The sequence below is a fragment of the Loxodonta africana genome, chromosome 3 (assembly GCF_030014295.1).
Source record: "Loxodonta africana isolate mLoxAfr1 chromosome 3, mLoxAfr1.hap2, whole genome shotgun sequence".
Classification (NCBI taxonomy): Eukaryota; Metazoa; Chordata; class Mammalia; order Proboscidea; family Elephantidae; genus Loxodonta; species Loxodonta africana.
In genome coordinates this window covers 31,449,606-31,477,575 of record NC_087344.1, presented here as the reverse complement: position 1 = coordinate 31,477,575, position 27,970 = coordinate 31,449,606, and the positions used below count along the sequence as shown (strand labels likewise).

The 27,970-nt window shown below is 42.4% G+C and overlaps 1 pseudogene; it reads right to left on the bottom strand.

Moving 5' to 3' along the window:
• Positions 1-12,001: 12,001 nt before the first annotated feature.
• LOC100656695 (olfactory receptor 1F1-like) lies at positions 12,002-24,612 on the bottom strand (annotated as a pseudogene).
• Between the last annotated feature and the right edge of the window lie 3,358 nt (positions 24,613-27,970).

Genomic DNA, 27,970 nt, shown 5'->3' with positions numbered 1-27,970 from the left:
AGCCTTCAGTATGGATTACACCTCCACGTAAAGAAAACGAAAATCCTCACACCTGGACCAATAAACAACAGGACAAATGGAGAAAAGATTGAGGTTGTCAAGGATTTCGTTTTTCTTGGATCCACCATCAACACCCATGGAAGCAACAGTCAAGAAATCAAAAGACACATTGCACTGGGCAAATCTGCTGCAAAAGACCTTTGTGAAGTGTTGAAAAGCAAATACGTCACCTTGAGGACTAAGGTGTGCCTGACCAAGCCAAGGTGTTTTCAGTTGCCTCGTATGCATGCGAAAGCTGGACAATGGATAAGGAAGACCAAAGAAGAACTGACGCCTTTGCATTGAGGTGTTGGCAAAGAATATTGAATATACAGTGGACTGCCAAAATAACAAGCAAATCTGCCTTGGAAGTATACACAGAATGCTCCTGAGAGGCAAGGATGGTGAGACTGAGTCTTACATACTTTGGATATGTTATCAGGAGGGATCAGTCCCTGGAGAAGGACATCATACTTGGTAGAGGGTCAGTTAAAAAGAGGAATACCCTCAACGAGGTGGATTGACACAGTGGCTGCAACAATGGGCTCACTCACAGCAACAATTGTGAGGATGGCACGGGACTGGGCAATGTTTTTTTTCTGTTGTGCATAGGGTTGCTATGAGTTGGAACCAACTCGACAGCACCTAACAACATAATGATGTAATCATTTCCATGATGAGATCTGATATAATGTGATCACCTCCATGATGGAATCTGCTGTGAGTAGCCAGTCAGTTGAAAGGGAGTTTCTTTGGGCCTGCGGCTTGCATCCAATATAGGTGGGCTGTCTGGCAAGACTTGTGGTCTTTTGTTTGCTTTGGATCCTGCAGCTGGCTCCTGTTTGTCTGACCTCCACTTTTTGGAAAATGAGCTAGCATCTTACCTGCTGTCTTGCCTGCTGATCTGCAACTGTTGGTCTCTGTACTTGTGAGCCAGAACCCTGCTGTCTGACCAGCTGGTCTTGGATTCTCTGGCCGCTTTAACTATGTGAGTTGGGAGAAGTCTCCAGCCTGACCTCTGGGACTTGGGACTGTCCACCCTTAACAACCCTGTGAGCCATTTCTTTGATATAAATCTCTATATTTGGGAAATCCTGGTGGCGTAGTGGTTAAGAGCTACAGCTGCTAACCAAAAGATTGGCAGTTCGAATCCACCAGGTGCTCCTTGGAAATCCTATGGGGCAGTTGTACTCTGTCCTATGGGGTTGCTATTAGTTGGAATTGACTTAACTGCAATGGGTTTGGTTTCGTTCTATACATATATATATACTTTACTGGTTTTGCTTCTCTAGAGAACTCAGCCTAAGACACTTGGTACTGAGAGTGGTTACAGAGAAATAAAATTGTAAGAATGAGTTTTCTAAATTGATTTTCAAGTCTGGTTAGTCTTAAAGATGCTGATTACTCTGCTTCCCGTATAAAGAGTGCACTGCTAATCCACGGCGTGCGGTGGCAACAGACATACGAAAAAATATCACCTCTAATAGGTCAGGTAGTGGTGAGAGATGAGGCTCTGGGTGATTGTGTGTTTGATACCTTTCTACAATTTTGTCATAATAAGTATAAGGAAGCTGGTTGGTTGGTCCTACTTTCACTAGTCAAAGTGGTGAAAGAAAGAGATGAGCTCAGGGCTTCCAAGTCAAAGCTCAAGTGCCACATAAACGACTTCAAAGTTTCCACTTGTGCCTTAAAAGAAAGCCTTATTTCTTGTGGTAATAGAGCTGATATTGTCAAAAACCAAACACTGAGTCTTATAAGAGTGGCTGAATTACAGTGCTAACTGAATCCTCAACCTTGAGTGGTGTCTGAAGTTAAAATGAGGGTGTTGATTGGGAAGAAATGGGGATCCTGAAACTTAGGATGGGAACATATGGTCAGATAATCTGCAAGCTGGGGACACTGAGCCCATAAATTCCATTGACTCACTCCTGCCAACAGAAGCAGCCCTCTCACTCCCATCTGAAGAGGGTACTCATCTTTGACTGCTAAGGCACCCTCCCCAATAAAACCATTAGCTGTGTCTAAAGAGCCTTTCTCTGAGCCATTGCCTGGGGCATCACCTGAAGCAGATGCCTTACAAGGCAGTGCTGAATGTTCTCAAAACACACCCCACCACCCATATTGGCTTCTAGACCTGTAACTAGACTTAAGTCACAGTGAGTCTCAAAAAGTAAAGTACAAAGTGTGACCCAGAAGGAGATACACTACATTCCAAAAGAGCTGCCTGACTTTTCTAATATGTACAAACAGAAACCTGGGGAATACGTGTGGGAATGGCTAATAAGGGTGTGGGACAATGGTGCAAGGAACATAAAGATGGATCAGTCTGAGTTTATTAATTCGGGCCCAAGAAGCATAGGTTCTTCATTCAACGTTTCAGCTCAAGAGGTTAGGGAAGGATCTTACAGTTTATTTGCTTGGTTTGCTGAAGCATAGATTATGCGGTGGCCTACGTTAAATCAAGTTGAAGTACCAGACCTGCCTTGGTACACTGTAGAAGAAGGTATCCAAAGGCTTACGGAAATAGGCATGTTAGAGTGGATTTATCAGATTAAACCCACCCACAGACCCACACACGGAGTGCCCAGAGGACACACCTTTTACTGAAAAAGTGAGGAACAAATTTTTGAAGGGAGCCCCAGCATCTTTGAAGACTGCCATGATTCCTATTTTATGTAAGTCAGATTTGACAGTGGGAACTGCCCTAATTGAATTAAAATGCCTAGCTACAATGGGGCTGACTGGACCCTGTAGTGGTAGGGGCCAAGTGGTAGCAAAGACAAGGTGGGTGTGGTTACCATAATGGACAGCGGAGTCAAAGCAGTAATCAGAATAGTCTGACTCATATGAACTTATGGCGTTGGCTACTTAATCATGGTGTCCCAAGTAAATATCTACTAAATATTTACTTATCTGTACAAGGGGAGGAATTCTGGGTCAAGTGAACAGCAGTCTAACTGGAATCACCAGAGTAAAGAGCCATGGCCCCTCAATCAATTCCCAGACTTGAGCCAGTTTAAAAAAAAAATACAGACCCACAATTCCTTGAATGAAGGGGAGGCCAGGTCCCCTTGAGGAAGGGCTTCAGGACACTGCCAAAAACTTATACTATCAATCTTTCTCCCAGTCTTCCCCAGAAGGATCTATGGCCTTTTACTAGAGTGACTTCACTGGGGAAAAGGAAATAATCAGACTTTTCAGGGATTACTGAATCCTGGCTCTGAACTGACACTAACTCCAGGAGACCCAAAATGTCACCGTGGCTCACCAGTCAGAGAGGGGGCATATGGAGATGAGATTATTAACAGAGTCTTAGCTTGTGTCCATCTCACAGTAGGTCCAGTGCGTCCCTGAACCCATTCTGTAGGTATTTCCCAGTTTCAGAATGCATATGGAATAGATATGCTCAGGAACTGGCAGAACCCCCATATTGTATTCCTGACAAGTGGAGTAGGGGCTGTAATGGTAGGAAAAGCCAAGTGGAAGCCATTAGTACTGCCCCTACCAAGGAAAATAGTAAGCCAAAAGCAATACTGATTTCCTGGAGGGATTGCAGAGATTACTGTCGCCATCAAGGACTTGAAGCATGCAGGGGTGGTGATTCCCACCACATCCCCATTCAACTCGCCTATTTGGCCTATGCCAAAAACAGATGGATCTTGGAGAATGATAGTAGATCATCAAAAACTTAACCAGGTGGTGACTCCAATTGCAGCTGGTGTTCCAGACATGGTTTCATCACTTGAGCAAATTAATACATCTCCTGGTACCTGACATGCAGCTGTTGACCTGGCTAATCCCCTTTCTCCATAGCTGTTTTGAACGACCACCAGAAGCAGTTTGCCTTCATCTGGCAAGGCTAGAAATACACCTTCAGTGTCATATCTCAGGCCAATATCAACTCTCCAGCCCTAAGTTGTAATTTAGACAACAGGGACCTTGATAGACTTTCCCTTCTACAAGACATCACACTGGTGCATTACATTGATGACATTATGCTGATTGGGCCTAGTAAAGAAGAAGTGTCAATGACTCTGGACTTATTGGCAGAGTATTTGCATGCTGTTATTGTTGTTAGGTGCCATTAAGTCTGTTCCAACTCATAGCGACCAAAGAGGACAGAGTGGAACTGCCCCATAGGGTTTCCAGGTAGCAGCTGGTGAATTCAAACAGCTGACCTTTTGGTCAGCAGCTGAGTTCTTGACCACTACACCACCAGGGCTCCATTTGTGTGCTAGAGAGTGGGAAATTAATCCCACAAAAATTGAAGCACCTTAGACCTCAGCGAAATTTCTAGGGGTCCAGTGGTGTGGCCATGCTGAGATATTCCTTTCAAAGTGAAGTATAAGCTATTGTATCTGGCCCCTACCCCATCTAAAAAGGAGGCACAATGCTTAGTGGGCCTCTTTGGATTTTGAAGACAACATAGCCCTCATTTGGGTGTGCTAATCCGGCCTATTTATCAAGTGATTGGAAAAGCTGCTAGTTTTGAGTGGGGCAGAGAACAAGAGAAGGCTCTGCAATAGGTTTAGGCTGCCATGCAAGTGGCTCTGCCACTTGAGCCATATAGTCTGGCTGATCGAATGGTACTTGAAATGTCAGTGGCAGATAGAGATGTTATTTGGAGTCTTTAGCAGGACCCTACTGGTGAATCACAGTGCAGACCCTTAGGAGTTTTAAATAAAGCCCTGACATTCTCTGCAGATAACCACTCTCCTTTAGAGAAACAGCTTTTGGATTGTTACTGAGCCTTAGTAGAGACTGAATGGTTAACCATGGGCCACCAAGTCATCATGCAGCCTGAGCTGCCTATCATTAACTAGGTGTTGTCTGGCTCACAAAACTATAAAGTTGGACTTGCACAGTGGCGGGCCATCATTAAATGGAGGCAGTATATACGAGATCCGGCCCAAGCAGGGCCTGAAGGCACAAGTGAGTTGCATGAGGAAGTGGCCCAAATGCCCGTGGTCTCCACTTCTGTCACATTACCTTCCATCTCCCAGTCTGCACCTATGACCTCATGGGGAGCTCCTTATGGTCAGTTGACTGAGGAAGAGAAAACTCGTACTTGGTTTACAGATGGTGTGATATGCAGGCACCACTTGAAAGTGGACAGTGGCAGCACTATGTCCCCTTTCTGGGATCTTCCTGAAGGATAGTGGTGAAGGGAAATCCTCCAAATGGGCAGGACTTTGAGCAGTGCACCTGGTTGTTGACTTTGCTTGGAAAGAAAAATGGCAAATATATGATTTTTTGCTGATTCATGGGCTTTGGCCAATGGTTAGGCTAGATGGTAGGGACTTGGAAGGAACAAAAAAAAAAAAAAGTAGGGACTTGGAAGGAACAAGACTGAGAAATTGGAGACAAGGAGGTGTGGGGAAGAGGTATGCAGATAGGCCTCTCTGAAACGGCCAAAGAAGTGAAGATATTTGTGTCTTATGTGAACGTTCACCAAAGGATGACCTCAGCAGAGAAGGATTTTAACAATTGAGTGGATAGGATGATGCGTTCTGTGAAAACCGGTCGTTGTCTTTCCCCAGCTACTTCCGTCATAGCCCAAAGAGTTCATGAACAAAGTGGACGAGGTGCCAGGAATGGAGGTTATGCGTGGACTTAGCAACATGTACTTCCACTCACCAAGGCCAACTTAGCTACAGCCACTGCTGAATGCCCAATCTGCCAGCAGCAGAGACCTACCCTGAGTCCCCAGTATGGAACCATTCCTCAAGATAATCAGCCAGAAACCTGGTATCAAGTTTTTACATTGCACCACTGTCATGAATTGAATCATGTCCCCTCCAAATATCTATTAATTTGGCTGGGCCGTGATTCCCAGTATTGTGTAACTGTCTACCATTTTGTGATCTGATGTGATTTTCCTATGTGTTGTAAATCCGACCTGTATGATGTTAATGAGGTGGGATTATCGGCAGTTATGTTAACAAGGTAAGAATCAATCTACAAGATTAGGTTGTGTCTTAAGTCAACCTCTTTTGAGATATAAAAAAGAGAAGGGAGCAAAGTGATGAGGGGACTCCTACCACCAAAAAAGCAGTGCCATTAGCAGAGCACATCCTTTGGATCCGAGATTCCTGTACTGAGAAGCTTCTAGATCAGGGGAAGATTGTTAACCATGACCTTCTGCCAGAACCGACAGAGAGAGAAAGTCTTCCACTCTGAATTTGGACTTCTAGTCTCCTAGACTATGAGAGAATAAATTTTTCTTTGTTAAAGCCATTCACTTGTGATATTTCTCTTACAGCAGCACTAGATAACTAGGACAACTGCTTCCATCATGGAAAGGGCAGGGTTTTGTTTTTACTGGAATAGACACTCTGGATATGGATTTGCCTTCCCTGCACGCAATGCTTCTGCCAAAACTACCATCTGTGGACTTACAGAATGCCTTATCTACCATCATGGTATCCCACACAGCATCACCTCTGACCATGAGATTCACTTCACAGAAGTGAAGTGTGGCAAAGGGCCCATGCTCATGGAATTCACTGGTCTTACCATATTTCCCACCATCCTGAGGCAGCTAGCTTGATAGAATGATGGAATGGCCTTCCATTGACGCAATTAAAGCACCAGGTATGTGGCAATTTCTTGCAGGATTGGGGCAGTGTTCTCCAGGAGGCTGTATATTCTGTAAGCCAGCATCTAACATATGGTGCTGTTTCTCCTATGTCAGGATTCGTAGGTTCATGGATCAAGGGGTAGAAATGGGAGTGACACCGCTCACTATTACTCCACTGATCCACTTGCAAAAATTTTCCTTCCTGCCCCACAACCATATGCTCTGTGGGTCTAGAGGTCTTGCTTCCAAAGGGAAGAATGCTCCCACCTAGAGACACATCACTGATTCCATTGAATTGGAAGTTAAAATGCCAACTGGCCACTTTGGGCTCCTTGTGCCTCTGGATCAACAGGCAAAGAAAGGAGTTACCATATTGGCTGGTGTGATTGATCCTGATTGCCAAGAGGAAATCGGATTGATATTACATAATGCAGGCAATTTTGGGTATCTTCCAACCTGAGGGGCTCATCTTTCAGCACGGTATCAGGCAGTGTTTTGCTGTTATTCATAATGTTTTCACTGGCCATTTTTTTCAGAAGTAGACTGCCAGGTCCTTCTTTCTAGTCTGTTTTAGTCTGGAAGCTTAGATAGTCTGGAAATGGACAGTCTGGAAATGTGTCCACCAAGGTATTTGAAATACTGGTGGCAGAGCTTCCAGTATCACAGCAACATGCAAGCCACCACCGTACAACAAACTGACAGACACATCCATGAGAGCAAAATAACACCGTGAGTATATCCCAACTGAATTTAGAGGCCATCTCAGGAATAGACTAGATGCATTGAACACTAATGACTGAAGACCAGAGGAGTTGTGGAATGACATCAAAGACATCATACATGAAGAAAGCAGGAGGTCATGAAAAGGACAGAAAAAAAAAAAGAAAAGACCAAAATGGTTGTCAGAAGAGACTCCGAAAGTTGCTCTTGAAAGTAGAGTAGCTAAAGCGAAAGAAAGAAATGATGAAGCAAAAGAACTGAACAGAAGATTTCAAAGGGAGGCTCAAGAAGACAAAGGGAAGTATTATAATGAAATGTGCAAAGACCTGGAGAGAGAAAACCAAAAGGGAAGAACATGCTCAGCATCTCTCAAGCTGGAAAAACTAAAAAGATTCGCACCTAGAGTTGCAATATTGAAGGATTCTAAGAGGAAAATCTTAAGCGATACAGGAAGCATTAAAAGAAGATAAAAGGAATACAGAGTCAGTATACCAACAAGAATTGGTTGACATTCAACCATTTTGGGAGGTCGCATATGATCAAGAACCGATGGTACTGAAGGAAGAGATCTGTCATAGATTGAATTGTGTCCCCCAGAAGTATGTGCATCAATTTGGCTAGGGCATGATTCCCAGTGTTGTGTGATTGTCCACCATTTTGACATCTGATGTGATTTTTCTATCTGTTGTAAATCCTATCTCTATGCTGCTGATGAGATGGGGTAGATGGTGGTTACACTGGTGAGGCAGGACTCAATCTACAGAATTGAATTGTGTCTTGAGCCAATCTCTTTTGAGATATAGAAGAGAGAAGTGATCAGAGAGACATGGGAAACTCATACCATCAAGAAAGCAGTGCCAGAGCAGAGCACTTCCTTTGGACATGAGGTGCCTACACAGAGAAGCTCCTGGACCAAAGGAAGATTGATGATGAGGACCTTCCTCCAGAACCAACAGAGAGAGAAAGCCTTCCTTTAGAGTTGGCGCTCTGAATTGGGACTTCTAGCCTCCTAGACTGTGAGAGAATAAATTTCTCTTTGTTAAGGCCATCCATTTGTGGTATTTCTGTTATAATAGCACTAGATAAGTAAGACAAGGTCCAAGCTGCACTGAAGGCACTGGCAAAAAACAAGGCTCCAAGAACAGATGGAATACCAACTGAGATATTTCAACAAATGGATGCAGTGCCAGAAGTGCTTACTTGTGTATGCCAAGAAATTTGGAAGACAGCTACCTGGCCAACCGACTGAAAGAGATCCATATTTGTACCCATTCCAAAGAAAGGTGAGGCACAGAAATTACGGAACATTATCATTAATATAACACACAAGTAAAATTTGGCTAAAGATCATTGAGAAGTGTTTGCAGCAGTACGTCCACAGGGAACTGCCAGAAATTCAAGTTGAATTTAGAAGAGGATGTGAAACAAGGTGTATCATTTTTGATGTCAGATGGATCCTTGCTGAAAGCAGAGAATACCAGAAAGATGTTTACCTGTGTTTTATCGACTATGCAAAGGCATTCGATTGTGTGGATCATAACAAATTATGGAAAATGTTGCGAAGAATGGGAATTCCAGAACATTTGATTGTGCCCATGAGAAACCTGTACTTAGACCAAGAGGCAGCCATTCAAGCTGAACAAGGACATACTGCGTGGTTTAACGTCAAGAAAGGTGTGTGTCAAGGTTACACCCTTTCACCATACTTATTCAGTTTGTATGCTGAGCAAATAATCTGAGAAGCTGAACTACATGAAGAAGCATCAGGATAGAAGGAAGACTCATTAACAACCTGCGTTATGCAGGATGTTGCAGGACCAGGCACTGTTTCATTCTGTTGTACGTAGGGTTGCTATAAGTTGGAATCAACTCGACAGCACCTAACAACAACAACAAGGTTGATCCAGAGAGTTTCATGTGTCAGGGTGGTCTGGGGGGAATGAAGGAGTCATTGACTGTTTACCAGAACCTTGTACAGTATGGGCAAATTTTACCCCCATTTCACAAAGACCCCAAAAGTGATGTTGCTTGCCCAAAGTCACACAGCTGGTACATTCCATAGCCAGGACTTGAAACTGCATCTTTCTGATTCCCAGAGACCCTGAAACCACTACCACACTGGCCTTGCTGACACATTTATTAAGAATCACTTGGGAAGACAATCTACAGGAAGGGGCTAGTATGCAGAATATGTAAAGAACCCCTATAACTCAACAAACAGACGAACAACCCAATTAAAAATGGGCGAAGGACTTGAATAGGTATTTCTGCAGAAAAGAAATGCAAACGGCCAATAAACACATGAAAAGATGCTGAACATCATTAATTATTAGGGAGATGCAATCGAAACCACAGTGAAATTATCACTTGACACCCATTTGGTTGACAACTATTAAAAAGTTGGTAAACAATAGGTGCTGGGAAGGATGTAGAGAAACCACATCCGTTGCTGGTGGGGATGTAAAATCGTGTGCAGTCACTGCGGAAAACAGTTTGTTGGTTCTTCAAAATTTAAACATAGAATTACCATGGGATCCAGCAATCCCACTCTTAGGTATATACCCAAGAGAATTGAAAGCAGGGACTCAAACAGGTATGTGTACACCGATGCAGCATTATTCACAATAGCCAAAAGGTGGAAACAACTGAAGTGTCCATCAACAGAGGAGTGGATAAACAACACATGGTCCATTCATACAATGGAGTATTATGCAAATCTAAGGAGAAATGAAGTCCTGATACATATTACAACATGGATGAGCCTTGAAAATATGCTCAGTGAAATAAGCCAGACACAAAAGGACAACGATTGCATGATCCCACTTATAGAAGTATCTACAGTAGGTAAATCCATACAGACATAAAGTAGATTAGTGGTTGTCAGGGGCTGAAGGAAGGGGGAAGGGGGAGTTATTGCTTAAGGGGTACAGAGTTTCTGTTTGAGGTAATGAAAAAGTTTTGAAATTAGATGGTGGTAACATGTATATAACATTATGAATGCAATTAATGTCTCTGAATTGCACACTTAAAAGTGGTTAAAATGGAAAATTTTATGTAATACACATTTTACCCCAATAAAAAAAATCATTGGGGGGGCAAGTCAGGATAAGTGGAGGGAGCAAAGGTCCCCAAAGCCTCCCTGAAGTCTCTGAGACCGACTCTGAGAGAATTTAGCCCATGAATGCTGAAAAACAGGTATGGCCAAAAGCCTTGCGGCACTGTCATGATAAAAGAGAAAGACCCTTAACGAGATGTATTGACACAGTGGCTGCAACAACGGGCTCAAGCATAACAGGGATTGTGAGAGATGGTGCAGGACTGGGCAGTGTTTCATTCTGTTGTACATAGAGTTGCTATGAGTCGGAACTGACTTGACTGCACCTAACAACAACAACATAGTTAACACTTAGAAAGACATCATGCTTGGTAAAGTAGAGGGACAATGAAAAAGAGAAAGACCCTTAACGAGATAGATTGACACAGCGGTTGCAACAATGGGCTCAAGCATAGCAACAGTTGTGAGGATGGTACAGGACTCGGCAGTGTTTTGTTCTGTTGTGCTTAGAATTGTTATGAGTCGGAACCAACTTGATGGCACCTAACAACTACAATAGCAACAACAATGTAGTTAACACTGACATGCTCGTCAATATGCCTGTGCTGTTTGAAGTGTCTTGCACATATAAACTCACTTGATTTTCATAATAACACCTGCAAGGTAGTGGCTATTATCATTTATTTTACAGAGGGAGAAACTGGGGCACAGAGAGGCCAAGTAACTTGCCCAAAGCCACACAACTAAGAAGTGGCAGAGACGGAATTCAAACCTTGGCTGTCTGACTCTAGAATCCATGCATGGAACCTCTCATTCGTGCTCAACTTCCAGCCCAAGTTACCCTCACAAATGATAGCCGCAGCCAATTAGAGTGACAATGCTACTATTAGGGGAGAATTCTCCACGGGTCTCTTGCAGTTTTTTACATCTCATGAGCTGAGGCCCTGGCAGCTTTGGTTCTAGCTATCCTTTTAGTGATGTAGGTATACAAGCCCACCATGTATGTTGTTCTCTTGTGGCTTGCATGTTGCCATGATGCTGGAAGCTATTCTGCCAGTATTTCACATACCAGCAGGGCCCCTCATGGTGGACAGGTTTCAGTGGAGATTCCACTGAAGAAGAAGAAGAAGATCTTCACTGAAGTGGAGATTCCAGACTAAGGCAGATTATGAAGAAAGGCTTGGAGGTCTACTTCCAAAGCTTAGCCGATGAAAACCCTATGAATCACAACAGATATTGTCCAATAAAGTGCTGGAAGGTGAGCCCCTTGGTTACAAGGCACTCAAAATACACAATAGATGCAACAGTGGACTTGAGCATGGCAATGATCATGAAGATGGTGCAGGGCCGAGCAATGTTTTGTTCTGTTGTACATGGGGTCACCATGAGTCAGAGCTAATTCAATAGGAACTAGCAACAACAACAAGCAACAACAACAGCAATAAAATGTAAGAGATGTTAAATAAATAGCTGTTGGAAGAATGAAGGAAGAAACAAGCTAATGGAAAGCAGCATGAAGGAAATAACTAAGATTGGGACTTGCATGGAACTTCAGGAAAGATGGACACTGTCTTTGGACACTCAGACCTCCCTACCCCATGGTCACTGGCTGAAAACTGGCTTTCTGCTGATGGGGACTCCTAAGGTGCCCTTCATGTCACTGCTGTGCAGGCTGTAGATGAAGGAGCTTAGATGGGGGTGACCACGGTGTATATCATGGCCTTGAAGGTGTCCATCTGGGCCATGTGGGAGCCCATGGGACTGAAGTAAACCCCAATGAGAGTCCCATAAAATAGAGACACCACTGAGAGGTGAGAGCCGCAGTAGAGAAAGCCTTCCACTTCCCTCCTGAGGGGGTGATGATGGGAGGGAGCCCACCATGTACGCCATCACATCACTGAGGAAGGTGTCAGAGCAGGTCAACTTCAGCAGAAGACTGAAGTTGCAGAAGAAATGGAGGACGAGGTTGTGGCAGAAGAACAAGATGTGTGTCAGCAACAGGGTGTGAGCCAGGGCTACTGTTCCTGATACCACCACCAGCAGGCCACAGATCCTCAGTGTCCAAGATGTGGTGTAGTACAGAGGGTGGCAGATGGCAGCATAGCGGCCAAAGGCCATGGCGGTCAGCAGGAAGCTGTCGATGCCAGCAAACTAGATGAAGAACATTTGGATTAGGCAGCTGGCATATGGGATGCCCTGGTGTCCTGACACGTGGCTGGCCAACATCTTGGGGATAGTGGTGGAGCTGAAGCAGATGTCCACAAAGGCCAGCTGGCGAGGAAGAAGCACTTGGGTATGTGGAGCTGGGCCTTGGTGATGATGGGCAGGATGGTGACCAGGTTCCCAGACCTATGACCAGATGCATGTAAGAGGATGAAAAGCAGCTGTCGTTTCTCGGGGTCCTCCCAGAGACCTAAGAGGAGGAACTCGGGGACCCCAGTGAGGTTGGCCCCTTCCATGGTCTTCCTGAATCAGTGAGAAAGGGGAGGGAGGAGCTGACCATGTTATTGTCATAAGGCCAATTTGTGGCTTATATAGTTTGCTGCCTTGACACCCATTGCTGTTGCAGTTGTTAGGTGCCGTCGAGTTGGTTCTGATTCATAGTGACCCCAAGTACAATAGAATGAAACATTGCCCCGTCCTGCACCATCCTCACAATTGTTGTTATGCTTGAGCCCATTGTTGCAGTCACTGTGTCAATCCATCTTGTTGAGGCTTTTCCTCTTTTTCGCCGGCACTCTACTTTACCAACCATGATATCCTTCTCCAGGGACTGATCCCTCCTGATAACGAGTCCAAAGTATGTGAGATGTAGTCTCACCTCCTTGCCTCAAGGGAGCATTCTGGCTGTATTTCTTCCAAGACAGATTTGTTCGTTCTTTTGGTAATCCATGGCATATTCAATATTTTTTGCCAACACTGTAATTCAAAGGCATCAATTCTTTTATCTTCCTTATTCATTGTCCAGCTTTCACATGCATATGAGGCAATTGAAAACACCGTGGCTTGGGTGAGGTGCACCTTTGTCTTCAAGGTGACCTGTTTGCTTTTAAACACTTTAAAGAGGTCTTTTGTAGTAGATTTGGCTAATGCAATGTGTTGTTTGATTTTGTTTTTATTTTAAGTGAAAGCTTACAGCTCAAGTTAGTTTCTCATACAAAAATTTGTACACACATTGTTATGTGACCCTAGTTACTCTCCCTATCATGTAATAGCACACTCCTCCTTTCCACCCTGCATTTCCTGTGTCCATTCAACCAGTTCCTGTCCCTTTCTGCCCTTTCATCTCGCCTCCAGACAGGAGCTGCCTGTTTAGTCTCATGTATCTACTTGAGCTAAGAAGCACACTCTTTACAAGTATCATTTTATGTCTTATAGTCCAGTCTAATCTTTGTCTGAAGAGCTGGCTTTGGGAATGATTTTAGTTTTGGCTAACAGGGAGTCTGGGGGCCATGTCTCCTGGGGTCCCTCCAGTCTCAGTCAGATCATTAAGCCTCGTCTTTTTACTAGAATTTGATTTCTGCACCCCACTTTTCTCCTGCTCCATCAGGGACTCTCTGTTGTGTTCCCTCTCTGGGGGGTCATTGGTGTTAGCCAGGCACCATCTAGTTCTTCTGGTCTCAGGCTGATGGAGTCTCTGGTTTATGTGGCTCTTTCTGTCTCTTGGGCTTATATTTTCCTTGCGTCTTTGGTGTTCTTCATTCTCCTTTGCTCCAGGTGGGTTGGAACCAGTTGATGTATCTTAGATGGCTGCTTGCTAGCGTTTAAGATCCCAGACGCCTCTCACCAAAGTGGGATGTAGAAAATTTTCTTAATAAACTTTGTTATGCCAATTAACCCAGATGTCCACTGAAATCATGGTCCTAAGACCCCCGCCCCTGCTACTCTGTCCCTCAAAGTGTTTGGTTGTACTCAGGAAACTTCTTAACTTTTGGCTTAGTCCAGTTGTGCTGACATCCCCTGTATCGTGTGTTGTCCTTCCCTTCACCTACGATAATTCTTATCTACTTTCTAGTTAGTGAATACCTCTCTCCCTCCCTTCTCACCCTCATAACCATCAAAGAATGTTTTCTTCTGTGTTTAAACCTTTTCTTGATTTCTTATAATAGTGGTCTCATATAATATTTGTCCTTTTGCGACTGTCTAATTTCACTAAGAATAATACCTTCCAGATTCATCCATGTTATGAGATGTTTCACAGACTCATCGTAGTTCTTGTTGCATTGTATTCCACTGTGTGAATATACTGTAATTTGTTTATCCATTCATCCATTGTTGTGCACCTAAGTTGTTCTCATCTTTTTGCTATTGAGAACAGTGCTGCAATGACCATGGGTGTGCATATATCTATTCATGTGAGGGCTCTTATTTCTCTAGGATATATTCCTCATGGTGGGATTGCTGTATCATATGGTATTTCTTCTTTGATCTTCCTTATTCATTGTCCAGCTTTCACGTGCCTATCAGGCAATTGAAAACACCATGGCTTGGGTCAGGCGCACCTTAGTCTTCAAGGTGACATGTTTGTCTTGTAACACTTTAGAGAGGTCTTTTGCAGCAGATTTGCCCAATGCAACGCACTGATTTCTTGACTGCTGCTTCCATGAGTGTTGATTTTGGATCCAAGTAAAATGAAAGCCTTAACAACTTCAGTCTTTTCTCTGTTTATCATGTTATTGCTTATTGGTCCAGTTGTGAGAACTTTTGTTGTCTTTATGTTTATCCATTAATTCCTCCTAATGTGAATGTTTTTTGCTTGACTGCTAATCTAAAGGTTGGTGGTTCAAACCCACCCACCAGTACTGTGGAAGAAAGATCTGGGAACCTGCTTCTGTAAAGATTACAACCAAGAAAACTCTGTGGAGCACCTATGGAGCAGTTCTACTCTGGAACACATGGGGTCTCCATGAGTCGGGATCAACCTGATGTCAACTAACAACAACAACAGTTTCCCTTTCACCCAGGCTCTGACGTGGCCATTCGTCTTTCACCCATTGTCTCAACAGTTGTAGTCTCTAACTAGCTCTCTCTGCCATGTTTCATAGGGGATCCCATTGAAGAGACCCTGTTGCTATCATGTAGGTTCCTGGGTGGTGCAAATGGTGAAGCTCTCAACTACTAACTTAAAGGTTGGTGGTTTGAACCCACTCAACAGTGCCATGGAAGAAAAGGCTTGGTGATCTTCTCCTGTAAGGGTTAAAGCCAACAAACCCACGGGTTTTCAGTGGCTGATTTTCAGAAGTAGATCACCAGGCCTTTCTTCCTGTCTGTTATAGCCTAGAAGCTCTGCTGAAACCTGCTCAGCATCATAGCAACACACAAGCCTCCGCTGACACATGGGTGGTGGCTGGGTATGAGGTGCATCGGCCTGGAATAGAACCGGGGTATCCCGCGTGGAAGGCAAGGATTCTACCACCTAACCATGAATGCCTCTTCTAAATACTCTATTTGCACTCAGATTCTTCACACAGAATCTGCTTCTGGATGAACAAAACTAAGACATAAAGCCTCTAACGTTTCTTTCATCTGTGAAAGAATCCCTTCTTTGTCTTTTGTTGTTGTGCTTTAAGTGAAAGATAACAGATCAAGTCAGTCTCTCATACAAAAACTTATATAAACCTTGCTATGTACTCCAAGTTTCCCTCCCCCTAATGGGACAGCACACTCCTCTCCACCCTGTATTCCTTGTGTCCATTCAGTCAGCTCCTGTCCCCCTCTGCCTTCTCATCTGGCCTCCAGACAGGGGCTGCCCACATAGTATCATGTGTCTACTTGAGCCAAGAAACTCACTCTTCACCAGCATCATTTTCTGTCTTATAGTCCAGTCCATTCCCTGTCTGAGAGTTGGCTTTGGGAATGGTTCCTGTCTTGGGCTAACAGAACATCTGGGAACCATGACCTCTGGAGTCCTTCTAGCCTCAATCAGACCATTAAGTCTGGTCTTTTGACGAGAATTTGAAGTTTGTATCCCACTGCTGTCCTGCTCCATCAGAGATTCTCTGCTGTGTTCCCTGTCAGGCAGTCATCGGTTGTAGCGGGGCACCATTTACTTCTTCTGGTCTCAGGCTGATGGAGTCTCTGATTTATGTCACCCTTTCTGTCTCTTGGGCTCATAATTACCTTGTGTCTTTGGTGTTCTTCATTCTCCTTTGCTCCAGGTGGGTTGAGACCAATTGATGCATCTTAGATGGCAGCTTGCTAGTGTTTAAGACCCCAGACTCCACTCACCAAAGTGGGATGCCGAATGATTTCTTAATAGATTTTATTAAGCCGATTGACCTAGATGTCCCCTGAATCCATGGTCCCCAGACCCCTACCCCTCCTACTCTGGCCTTTGAAGTATTCAGTTTATTCAGGAAACTTCTTTGTTTCTGGTTTCATCCAGTTGTGCTGACTTCTCCTGTATTGTGTGTTGTCTTTCCCTTAACCTAAAATAGTTCTTATCTACTATGTAATTAGTGAATACCCCTCTCCCTCCCTTCCTCCCCACCCTCATAACCATCAAAGGATATTTTCTACTCTGTTTAAACTATTTCTTGAGTTCTTGTAGTAGTGTTCTCATACAGTATTTGTCCTTTTGCAACTGACTCACTCAGCATAATGCCTTCCAGGTTCCTCCATGTTATGAAAACTTTCATGGGTTCGTCATTGTTCTTTATTGATCCATAGTTTTCCATTGTGTGAATATACCATAATTTATGTATCCATTCATCCATTGATGGGCACCTTAGTTGCTTCCATCTTTTTGCTGTTGTAAACAGTGCTGCAGTGAACATGGGTGTGCATGTATCTGTTCATGTAAAGGCTCTTATTTCTCTAGAGTATATTTCAAGGAGTGGGATTGCTGGATAGTATGGTAGTTCTATTTCTAGCTTTTAAAGAAAGCGCCAAATCGATTTCCAAAGTGGTTGTACCATTTTACATTCCCACCAGCAGTGTCTAAGTGTTCCAGTCTCTCCACAACCTCTCCAACATTTATTATTTTGTGTTTTTTTGACTAATGCCAGTCTTGTTGGAGTGAGATGGTAATTCATTGCCGTTTTGATTTGCATTTCTCTAATGGCTAATGATTGTGAGCATTTCCTCATGTATCTGTTAGCCACCTGGATGTCTTCTCTGGTGAAGCATCTATTCGTATCCTTTGACCATTTTTTAATTGTGTTATTTGTCTTTTTGTTGTTGAGTTTTTGCAGTATCATGTAGGTTTTAGAGATCAGATTCTGATCGGAAATGTCATAGCTAAAAACTTTTTCCCAGGCTGTAGGTAATCTTTTTACTCTTTTGGTGAAGTCCTTGGATGAGCACAGGTGTTTGATTTTTAGGAGCTCCCAGTTATCTCGTTTCTCTTCTGGTGTTTGTGCATTGTCAGTAATGTTTTGTGTACTGTTTATGCGATGTATTAGGGCTCCTAGCGTTGTCCCTATTTTTTTCTTCCATAATCTTTGTAGTTTTAGATTTTGTATTTAGGTCTTTGATCCATTTTGAGTTTGTTTTTGTGTATGTTGTGAGGTATGGGTCTTGTCTCATTTTTTTGCAGATGGATATCCAGCACCATTTGTTAAAGAGAGTGTCTTTTCCCCATTATACTGACTTTGGGCCTTTGTCAGATATGAGCTGCTCATATATGGATGGATTTACGTCTGGATTCTCCCTTCTTCATCTTATACACCCCTACAGCTACTGCCCCACTTCTCTGCTCCTTTTGCCCTGGACGCTGCTCAAAAGCGTTGCCTGTCTTTGCATGTCAAGACAACCATGACCCCATAGTGCCAATCTAGGGCTAATATCCCGTCAGTATGCACCTGTCTTGGTCATCTAGTGCTGCTGTAACAGAAGTACCACAAGTGCATGGCTTTAACAAAGAGAAATTTATTCTCTCACAACCCAGTAGGCTAGAAGTCTGAACTCAGGGTGCCGGCTCCAAGGGAAGGCTTTGTCTCTTTGTCGGCTCTGGAGAAAGGTCCTCATCATCAGACTTCCCTTGGTCTGGGAATATCTCAGTGCAGGAACCTCAGGTCCAAAGGATGCACTTTGGGCCCAGCACTGCTTTCTTGATGGTATGAGGTCCCCATGTCTCTCTGCTCACTTCTCTCTTTTATACCTCAAAAGAAATTGGCTTAAGACACTATCTAGTCTTGTAGATCCTATCAATATAACTGCCACTAATCCACCTCATTACATCTAAGTGATAGGATATATAACACATAGGGAAGTCACATCAGATGACAAAATGGTAGGCAATCATACAATACTGGGAATCATGACCTAACCAAGTTGATAGCTATTTTGGGCGACACAGTTCAATCCATGACAGTACTATTGTCCCATTGTTAAAATCTGGGAATATTCAGCACAGGCTGGCAAATATCCAGATAGTACTTCCAAACGATAGTAAAATTAATGAACACTATAAATTATAATTAGTTTTACTTGGATGCCCAATCAATACCCATAGAAGCAGCAGCCAAGAAATCAAACGATGCAGTGCACTTGGCAAATCTGCTGCAAAAGTGTTAAAGTGTTATAAAGATGTCACCTTGAGGACTAAGTTGTACCTGACCCAAGGCATGGTATTTTCAATGGCCTCATACACATGTGAAAGCTGGACAAAAAATAAGGAAGACCAAAGAAGAATTGATGCCTTTGAAGTATGGCGTTGGAGAAGAATATACCACGGACTGCCAGAACAAACAAACCTGTCTTGGAAGAAGTACAACCAGAATACTGCTTAGAAGCGAGGATGGCAAGACTTTGTCTCATGTACTTTGGACATGTTATCAGGAGGGACCAGTCACTGTAGAAGGACATCATGCTTAGTAAAGTAGAGGGTCAATGAGAAAGAGAAAGACCTTCAACGATGTGGATTGACACAGTGGGTGCAACAATAGGCTCAAACATAGTGGTTGTGAGGATTGCCCAGGACCAGGCAGTGTTTTACTCTGTTGTACATGGGATCTCTATGAGGCAGAACTGACTTGATGACACCTAATAACAAACAGCATAAATTATAATGAGAGTCCCTGAAAACCGCAAATAGTGAATCGGTTTGGCTGTTAACTGAAAGGTTGGAGGTTTGAGTCCACTCTGAGATGCCTTGGAAGAAAGGTCTGGCGATCTACTTCAAAAAAATCAGCCATTGAAAACCCTGTGGGGTACAGTTCTACTCTGACGTATATTTTGAAGAACTGGGGATTGAAATATTGGGAAGTGGAGAGTATTTGGACCCAGATGGACAACCTCAGGGGCTCCAGCAGCAAAAGCAGTCTGAAAATCTTGTTGAGTCTTGTAAATTTTTCTCAATAAAAGTTGTGAGAAAGGAGCAGGTAAGCGTTTAGAAAATACAGATTTTTTTTTTTTTTTTTTTTTTGAGATAAGTGCTGTTCTAACAGGGATGTCAATAACTTGGCTTTGCAAGAAAGGAATGCTTCAGTAATTAACATAAACAACAATTTTATATATAAAGGGTGATTGAGGAGGAAAAGGGGAGCCCACTGCCTAGGGAGCCCTGAGTTTCTGTGAAGGGAAAATCTGGAAACAGATAGTGGCAATGATGGAACATGATGAACCTAATCAATGTCACAGATTTGTACATATAAAAATGGTTGAAATTGCAGATGTTTACATATGTATGGAAACCCTGTTGGTGTAGTGGTTAAGTGTTATGGCTGCTGATCAAAAGGTCGGGAGTTCAAATCCACCAGGCGCTCCTTGGAAACTCTTTTATGGAACAGTTCCACTCTGTAATATAGGGTCCCTATGAGTTGGAATCAACTCAACAGCAAAGGGTTTTTTTTTTTGTGTGTGTGTATATATATATATATTTTACCACAATAAAAACTTTTTTAAAAAAGTGATTGAACATTAACGGTTATGGTTGATTAGCGTGATGAACATATTTGATGCCACAGAACTGTGCATGTTAAAATGGCGAATGTTTTGTTACCTATATATTTACCATAGTAAAAAATATTTTTTAAGGCCGTAATACACCACACAAAGAGCATACAAACTGTAATTAACAATACACAAATACCACAACATAAGCCAGATAACTGGGATCTTGTAAAAATTAAACGGTTATGCTCATCAAAAGTCTTCACCAAATAAACAAAAAGAGAACCTACAGACAGGGAAAAAATTTTTGGTTATGACAAATCTGACAAAGGTCTAATCTCTGAAATCTATAGGAAAATCCAACACCTCTACAACAAAAAGACAAATAATCCAATTAAAAAATGGGTGAAGGATATGGACACCTCAACAAAGAAGACATTTGGGCAGCTAACAGACACATGAGGAAATGCTCGAAATCACTAGCCATTAGAGAAATGCAAATCAAAACTACACTGAGATACCATCTCACCCCGACGTTACTGGCACAAATCAAAAAGACAGAAAATAACATGTTGGAGAGGCTGTGGGGAGCTTAGACTCTTATGCACTGCTGGTGGGAATGTAAAATGGTATAACCATTTTGGAAAGCGATATGGTGTTTCTTTAAAAAGCTAGAAATAGAAATAGCATATGATCCAGCAATTCCACTCCTAGGAATATATCCTAGAGAAATAAGAGTCGTAACAAGAATAGACATATGCATACTCCTGTTCACTGCAACATTATTCACAGTAGCAGAAACATGGAAACAACCTAAGTGACCGTCAACAGATGAATGGATAAACTAACTATGGTACATGCACACCATGGAATTCCAGGCAACGATAAAGAACAATGATGAATCTGTGAAGCATCTCACAATATGGATGAAACCGGAGGGCATTATGCTGAGCGAAATAAGTCAATCGCAAAAGGACAAATACTGTATGAGACCACTATTATAAAAACTCATGAAAAGGTTTACACACAGAAAGAAACAATCTTTGATGGTTACTAGGGAGGGGAGTGGTGGGGAAAGAAAAACACTAACCAGGCAACAGATAAGTGGTAACTTTGGTGAAGCGTAAGACAGTATGTCTGGGGAAGCCAACACGACTTGACCAAGGCAAGGTTGTGGAAGCTTCACAGACACATCCAGACTCCCTGAGGGACCAAATTACTGGGCTGAGGGCTGGGGACCATGGTCTCAGGGGACATCTAGCTCAACTATGATGACATAGTTAATAAATAAAATGTTCTACATCCTTTTTTTTGGTGAGTAGTGTCTCTGGTCTTAAAAGCCTGAGTGGCCATCTAAGATATGATCCCACCCCTCCTGCAGCAAGGGAGAATGAAGAAAACCAAAGATACAAGGGAAAGATTAGCCCAAAGGACTAATGGACCACAACCAGCACAGCCTCCACCAGACTGAGTCCAGTACAACTAGATGGTGCCCGGCTACCACCACTGACTGCTCTGACAGGGATCACCATAGAGGACCCTGGACAGAGCTGGAGAAAATGTAGAACAAAATTCTAACTCAGAAAAAGACCAGACTTACTAGTTTAACGCAGACTGGAGAAACCCTGAGAGTGTGCTCCCTGGACACCCTTTTAACTCAGTACTGAAGTCACTCCTGAGGTTCACCCTTTAGCCAAAGATTAGACAGGCCCATAAAACAAAGCGAGACTAAATGGGCACACCAGCTCAGGGGCAGGGACGAGAAGGCAGGAGGGGACAGGAAAGCTGGTAAAGGGGAACCCAAGGTCGAGAGATGGAGAGTATTGACATGTCACGGGTTTGGCAACTATGTCAAAAAACAATATATGCATTAATTGTTTAATGAGAAACTAATTTGCTCAGTAAACCATCTAAAGTACAATTAAAAAACGAATGTAAAAAGAAATAAAATAAAATACAAATGAATACAAAATTTGAAAAAGATTTTTAAAAAGTGGACACATAAAAGTAAGTTATGAGAACTATGAAACAGGAGTGTGAGATATTATGTTGTTGTTGTTGTTTGGTGCTGTCGAGTCAGTTCCAACTCATAGAGACCCTATGTACCACAGAACGAAACACTGCCCCGTCCTGCACCATGCTCAAAATCATTGTTATGATTGACCTCATTGTTGCAATTGTGTCAATCCATCTTGTTAAGGGTCTTCCTCTCTTTCCCTGACCCTGTACTTTACCAAGCATGGTGTCCTTCTCCAGGGCCTGATCCTTCCTGACAACATGTCCAAAGTATGTAAGATGCAGTCTCACCATCTTTGCTTCTAAGGAGCATTCTGGTTGGTATTATAGAAATGGAGAAATGGGATATCCTAGTTGAAAACCAACAAGATAAATACCAGTCCCCAAAGTCAACACAACTCGACCAAAGCAAAAACTAAGAAGTTTCCTGGACATATCCAAACACCTTGAGGGACAGAGTAACTGGGGTTGGGGTGTTGGGACCATAGCTTATGGGAACATCTAGGTCAATTGGCATAACAAATTTTATTAGAAAATGTTCTACAACCCACTTTGGTGAGAGGCGTCTGGGGTCTTAAAAGCTTGAGAGTGGCCATCTAAGATGCATCGATTGGTCCCATCCCACTTGGAGCAAAGGAGAATGAAGAAAACAAAAGATACAAGGAAAATATTAGCCCGAGAGACTAAAAGACCACATAAATCAGAGACTCCACCAGCCTGAGACCAGAAGAACTAGATGGTACCCTGCCATCACCAATGACTGCCCTGAGAGGGAACACAACAGAGAGTCCGAGACGGAGAAAATGTAGAGCAGATCTCAAATTCTTGTAAAAAGGCCGGACTTAATGGTCTGACAGAGACTGGAGGAACCCCTGAAACTATGGCCCCTGGACGCTCTGGTAACCCAGAACTGAAACCATTCCCGAAGCCCACTCTCCAGACAAAGATTCGTCAGGACTACAAAACAAAAAATAATACATATGAGGAGTGTGCTTCTTTGTTCAATCAGATACACTAGAACAAATGAGCAGCTCCTGTCCAGAGGGAGGATGAAAAGGCAGGAAGGGATGGGAACTGGTTGAACGGACATGTGGAACCCGGGGTAGAAAAGGGGAGTATGTTGTCACATTGTGGGGATTGCAATTAATGTCACAAAACAATATGTGTAGAAATTTTTGTATGAGAAATTAACTTGAGCTGTAAACTTTCACGTAAAGCACACATACACACACAAAAGCACAATCAAAAAAAAAATCAGTCCCAAGACAAAAAACTATTAGGAAGGATTACTAACTTTAAAAAAAAATACATTTTGTTTGATGACAAAAGCAAAAAAAGTATAATTACATTGATGGAACTTGATGAAAGGATATTTAGGGAACAAATAGTAATAAAAGGAAGCTGACCACCTTTCAGACCATATAAATATGACAGTGAAACCATTGAGGTGACTTAATCAACGGAGGAGATATGGAATTAACAAAAATCTCAAACAAGATTAGGATAGCTGGGACTTTGCTTGTTAGTTTAGCAGAAACTGCGAGAAGACTCTGCGCTTGAACAATGTTATTAATATTAAAAGAAAATCACTCCATCAGCAGATGAATGGATAAACAAAACGTGATACATACATTCAATGGAATATTTCCTAGCCATAAAGAGAAATGAAGTCCTGATACGTGCTACATCATAAATGAACCTTGAAAACATAATGCTGTGTGAAAGGAGTTATTCACAAAAGAACAAATATTGTATATCCCGCTTATATGAAATATCTAGGCTAGACAAGTGTATTAGAGACCAAAGCGGATTAGTGGTTACCAGGGGCAGGTGGAGGGAGGCGGAAAGGGAGACTCATTGCTTAGGGGACACTGAGCTTTTGTTGAAAAAAAAAAAAAATTTTTTTTTTTTTTTTTGTTGAAGGTGATGAAAAAATTCAGGAACGGTTAATAGTGATGGTTGAACAACATGACGAGCATAATTAATGTCACTAAATTGCACCTGTGAAGACTGTAGGAACGGGAAATGTTCTGTTACAGCATATCACAATGAAAAAATTATTTTTTAAAAATAAATAAAACTAAGGAAAAAAAAAAAAAAAAAAACCTTGTCATCGCTTGGGGCATACTGAGGTTCTTTTAAGGGTGATGGAAAAATTTCGAAACGAATAGTGGTCATGGTTGCACAACGCAAGGAATGTCATTAATGTCACTGAATTGTACATGTAAAAAGTGTTGAAATGACAAATACTAAATATTTCTATATATACACATATTTTGCCATAATAAAAAACAGTCTCAACTTTTTGAGGCTGCAAGAGACCTAATGATCATTAATATGAACCTGTCCCCACCTTCATCTTCCCCATCTCAGTAATGGCAGCTACATCCTCCTATTCGCTCACACCCCAAATTCTGCAGTCACCTTTGACTGCTCTTCTTGTCTCACACCCATCTGAGCCTCTGAGCCTTTAGCAAATCCTGTCGACTCCACCTTCAAAATCTATTCAGTGTCCAAACAGGTCTCACTACCTTTTCTGCTCCAACTCTGGTCCCACCCCCACTTTCATCACCTGAGTCCTGCAAGAGTCAGCTAACCTGTCTGTCTGCTTCTACCCTTGCCCTGACGGTCTCATCTCCACATGGAAGCTGGGGTGGGGGTGGGAGTTCCTTTTTCTTTTCTTTTTAGTTTTTAACATAATTTTTTTTTTATTGTCGTAAAATGTATGTAACAAAAAAGTTGCCCTTTCAACCATTTTGACATGTACAATCCAGTGACATTAATTATATCCTGCATGTTGTACAACTATCACAACTATCTGTTTCCAAATTTTTTTTTATTACCCTTAACGGAAACTCAGTGCTCGTTAAGCAGTAGCATCTCTTTCCCCCTTCTCTTACCCCTTGTTACCACTAATAAACTTTAGTTTCTGTGCCTTTGCCTATTCCAGATATTTCACGTAAGTGAGATCATACAATATTTGTTCTTTTGTGAATGACTTCTTCCACTTGGCATTATGTTTTGAAGGTTCATCCATGTTGTAGCATATATCAGAATGTCATTTCTATTGATGGCTCAGTAATATTCCATTATATGAATAGACCAGATTGGAAGCAGATTGCCATGTCATTCTTTCTAGCCTGTCTTGGCCTGAAACCTGTTCAGCATTATAGTAACACGCAAGCCTCCATTAACAAACTCATAAAAGTTATCTGCTGAAGGACACTTGGGTTGTTTCCACCTTTTGGCTATTGTGAATAGTGCAGCTGTGAACATTGGTCTACAAGTAAGGGAACTCATTTATTTATTTTTTTAATTGTACTTTAGATGAAGGTCTACGGAACAAACTAGCCTCTCTTTAAAGTTAGTATACATATTGTTTTATGACATTGGTTAACAACCCCACGAGATACCAACACTCTCCCTTACCGACCTTGGGTTCCCTATTACTAGCTTTCCTGTCCCCTTCTGCCCTCTCGTCCTTGCCCCTGGGCTGGTGTGCCCCTTTAGTCTCGTTTTGTTTTATGGGCCTGTCCAATCTTTGGCTGAAGGGTGAATGTCAGGAGTGACTTCATTACTGAGCTATAATGGTGTCTGGAGGCCATACTCTCGAGGTTTCTTCAGTCTCTGTCAGGCCAGTAAGTCTGGTCTTTTTTTGTGAGTTAGAATTTTGTTCTACATTTTTCTCCAGCTCTGTCTGGGACACTCTATTGTGATCCCTGTCAGAGCAGTCGGTGGTGAAAGCCCAGCACCATCTAGTTGTACTGGACTCAGTCTGGTGGAGGCTGTGCTAGTTGTGGTCAATTAGTCTTTCGGACTAATCTTTGTCTTGTATCTTTAGTTTTCTTCATTCTCCCTTGCTCCCAAAAGAGTGAGACTAGCGGAAAAAACAGGCATTCTTGCAAACTGGAAACACATAATCCCCAAATAACTTTCCAATGCATTTTGGGAGACACTAAAGCCGACATTAATAAAGTTGACACCATGTTGGCTTTAGTAGACATTTCATTTATTGATTTTGATTTCGCAACTTTACTTTTGTGGTTTAAATTGCTAAACTGTGTGTGGCTTTTCATTTCTTTTTTCTAGATCTTGAACGTTTTTAGAGAGTTCTGGAACTTCTACAGGGGAGGATCTGGGTCTCTGGGTCTGGGATGGAACAGACTTTGAAACATCTGTTGAATAACTGTCCCACGGATTTTTGAAGCACCAGCGCCCTCAAGCGTCTTGATTGGGCAACGTATCCTTCAAGGGTAGAGGACCAGCAACCTCTGCTATGCTCCTTGATCTCAAAGTTGTCCTGTCTTCACAAAAAGCCAGCCAGAAAGAAGGAAGTGTCCTCCCCCAGCACAACATTCCTTTCATGCCTCTCTGCCTTTGTAGGTGCAGTTCTTTCTTCATTCTGTTATTTTTATTTCTAAAACAGCTTTTATTCCCCTAAAACCAACCATCAATTTGTTCACATGCAGGTTCGAGTTGAAGCTGAAGAAAATTAAGATAAGTCCATGACTCAAAATGAGAAGAAACAGCTGCAGACATCCATTGATAATCAGAATGTGGAATGTGTGAAGTATGAACCTAGGAAAATTGGAAGTTGTCAAAAATGAAATGGAATACTTAAAGATCCATAACCTAGGAATTAAACAACAACAACAAAACCCACTCCCATCCAGTCAATTCTGACCCATAACGACCCCATAGGGTTTCCAAGGCTGTAAATCTCTACTGAAGCGGACTGCCACATCTGTCTCCCACGGAGTATCTGGTGGTTTCAAACCACCGACTTTTTGGTTACCAGGCAAGTGTTTTAACTGCCGTGCCACCAGGGTTGCCAGGCATAAGTGAACTGAAATGGATTGGTATTAGCCATTTTTAGTTAGACAATCGTGTGGTCTACTACGCTGGGAAGGACAAATTGAAGAGGAATAGCATCACATTCATTTGTTAATGAATGTGCTTTTGTTAAAAGCACATATCAAGACCTACCTAAAGTACAACGCTGTCGGTGATAGGATAATATCCATACGCCTAGAAGGAAGACCAGTTAATAGACTATTTCTCAAATTTATGCACCAACCACTAGTGCCAAAGATGAAGAAACTGAAGATTTTTACCAACTTCTGCAGTCTGAAATTGATCAAACATGCAACCAAGTTGCATGGATAATTACTGGTGATTGGAATGTGAAAATGGGAAACAAAGAAGGATTCCCACTAACCAACCAAATTCGTAGTTGGAAAATATGGCCTTGGTGATAGAAATGACACCAGAGATCGCATGATAGAATTTTGCAAGAATAACGACCTATTCATTGGAAATGCCTTTTTTAAGAACATAAATTGTGATCATACACATGAATCTCATGAGATGGAAAACAGAGGATTCAAACTGACATCAAAGAGACAATGGAGAAGCTCAATATCATCAGTCAGAACAAGGCAAGGGGCCGAGTGCAGAACAGGCCATCAGTTGCTCGTACGGAAGTTCAAGTTGAAGCTGAAGAAAACTGAAATAAGTCCACAAGATCCAAAGCACAACCTTGAGTACATCCCATCTGAATTTAGAGACCATCTCAAAAGTAGATTTGACATACTGAACTTCTATGACTAAGGACCAGATGAGTTGTGGGATGACATCAAGGACATCATACATGAAGAAAGGAAAAGTTCATTAAAAAGACAAGAAAGAAAGAAAAGACTAAAATTGATGTCAAGAGAGACTCTGAA